Here is a 2,603-nt window from a genome sequence, read left to right on the forward strand (position 1 = left end):
CAAAAATCCGGTTCAAATCAGGTTTCACCTGGGTCCTAACCAAACCCGACCGGTTGACACCCCCTAGTTGCAAGGACAATAATTATGAGTACTTGAAAAATCTCATTAACACACGAAATCCACGAGGTAGTTAGGTGCTTGTTTAGTCAACAGAAATTGGAAAAGGCAAAATCGTACATGCAGAGAAGGAGGCTGCCTGGAAGGGAAGGCTATGAATAAGGCTATAAATTGATGCAATTAGACACAAAGGAACCCAACTTGGTGATAGAAGATGGAAGCCATAACCAAGTTCAGATATGAAGCTTTCCCCCGCATCTACCCTTCCATTACCACACAGCCTGCAGGCTCAAACTCAACCACTCTGCTTAGGGTTCCATCAACAACCAAGTTGCCATCTCAAAGACTGCTTAGTCTGACACCTCCTCACAGCTTACTCCTTAACAAGGATCCTTGCACCCTCCTCCAAAACCAAGATGTGCAAAATGGATCATGGTACTTCCCTCTCACTACAACTATAACCCATTGCCAGGCCTAATAACAGGAGGATCAAAGAGTACTAATTTGGGATTTGACTTCTTCAGTGTGCAGGGCTGTCACGATGTTGAACTTCAAGTTCGTGATTATGAATTGGACCAATATGGAGTTGTTAATAATGCCATATATTCCCATTACCTCGAACATGGTGAGACTGAAATGGTTTTGTTTTTGTTTCTAGTTTGGTTTTAACCATTTTTGAGCTTACAGTACTGATGGATTCACCAAAATGTAACCCTGTATTTGGCTTCAGAAAAATGAAAATCAAAGGAAGAATATAACCCAATCATCATTATTTGATTTTTTTGAGACGGCATTCATAGCTTTACATGTGTCTACACACAAGCATCATGATTTTGATTGTCAAGCGCACCACTGGCAATATTCTTCTTTAACATACTGTTTATCATTTTTGACCAGCTCTAATTATTTCATATTGCTGATGGAAATAAGAATTGCAGAATTAGTTCTTTTTGGCAGGCAATCAATTAATTTGATTGCCTGCCAATTGTGAAACATGTGTTTCAAGATTGATTTCTCAAATTTTTTGTTTTTCTTTGATGGTTGAATGCATACATTAGTTAATTGTGCATTACATTCCCTGTGTTTTAGGTTATACAGATGTGTTTGACAGAGTTGGTCTCGATATAAATGGATTGAAGTCCGAAGGCCATGCAGCTGCAACACACAAGCTGTCTCTCAAGTTTATCACTCCTTTACAGGTAAGTAGTTAGCCATTCAATTACTGTATAAAGTAGACACAGAGTTCGTCACCAAACAATTAACAAGGTGTTCAGCCGACTGGTGCTAGGTAGCGGCTGCCCCCGAGGCGTGGCCCAGTGTTCTGGACGAACACATAAAGTGCTCGGCCCTTTTAAGAGAGAGAACACTCTGCTTCCCGCCTATCCCCCTAATAAAAAGGGGCACACACTTATAAAGTGTTCTGGATCACACCACAATTACTGTACCATCTTTGGTGATTATCCATTTTATCTGACAGAATTTTAGCGTGATTTGGACCATTACTAATTCAATATTTCCACTCAATGAAATAAGTAGGGGTCAATATCATTTTTGTTTATTTTGTATGATGAACAATATATTACAAGTTTCAATTTATATAAGTAAGATAGATAGAGGGTTTCTTCCATGATGCTAAGAAGTTTGCACTTTGTAATTGTGGATGCAGCGTGGAGATAGGTTTGTCCTGAGACTGAAAATTTCAAAAGTTTCTACTACACGTCTGTTTTTCGATTTCTTCATTTTCAAGCTTCCAAATCAAGAGGTGACTATCACAATTAACAGTAAGAAGAAATAATGTCAATTCTATGAAAAAAAGGAAAAACTGCTGACTTTTTGTTTGTTAAATTCTCAGCTAGTCTTGGAAGAAAGTTCAATAATTGCTTGGATTGACAGAAACAACCATCCTGCACATATTCCATCAGAAGTAAAATTGAAGTTGCAGTCTGTTTGATGCTACTCTTGTACACATTGCTGCACATAGATACATGTTTCTGCTAGAGGTCATCAATACAACATCAACAAAAGCAAAATTCCCTACAAAGAACGAAGAAAAATGCTAGTGTTTGCTACCTCAGGAAGGCTGCCAATAAATGTTGGTCTTTATGTAGTCATTCTTTTTCAAATAGATAGAAGAAATGGTGAAAGCTTTTAGTACTGTTGAAACTCTGCCATAAAGTTGTCATACTATTGTCAATCATCAATAAATTAATGCTAGTGCACTCATTTCCATTCCTTACAATTCCTAGCACAATTCAAATAAATAAGGTCAGTTTGTTTCATGTAATTTTTATGGGAAATTGATGAGCTGGCATCCCTTTCCCTTTCTTTCCTATTATGAGTGAAACAAACATCAAATTATCCAAAGTGATGACACAAGTGGGTCCTACCAGTTTTCTTGCTCCAATCCTTTCATACCTCCCCGCCTATGAAAGTATTCTCATGTGAAGGCCGAGCTAGCAGAATTTTGTTTGAAATCTGTACCCATTTTCATTTAAGGTCTAAACGAATGTGAGAAGAAGAAAATTTAAGTAAACACACTCTATTTA

General features: G+C 37.7%; 1 long non-coding RNA gene across 1 annotated transcript; it reads left to right on the plus strand.

The window, feature by feature from the left end:
- Positions 1 to 330: 330 nt before the first annotated feature.
- Positions 331 to 1,834, plus strand: LOC149815633 (uncharacterized). The gene is made up of 4 exons (XR_016428114.1): positions 331 to 492; positions 582 to 682; positions 1,147 to 1,256; positions 1,724 to 1,834. It is a non-coding gene; the product is annotated as an uncharacterized LOC149815633 (long non-coding RNA).
- Positions 1,835 to 2,603: the final 769 nt, after the last annotated feature.

The sequence above is a fragment of the Nuphar pumila genome, chromosome 15, assembly GCF_984573655.1.
Source record: "Nuphar pumila chromosome 15, dmNupPumi1.hap1.1, whole genome shotgun sequence".
NCBI classification, from domain to species: domain Eukaryota; kingdom Viridiplantae; phylum Streptophyta; class Magnoliopsida; order Nymphaeales; family Nymphaeaceae; genus Nuphar; species Nuphar pumila.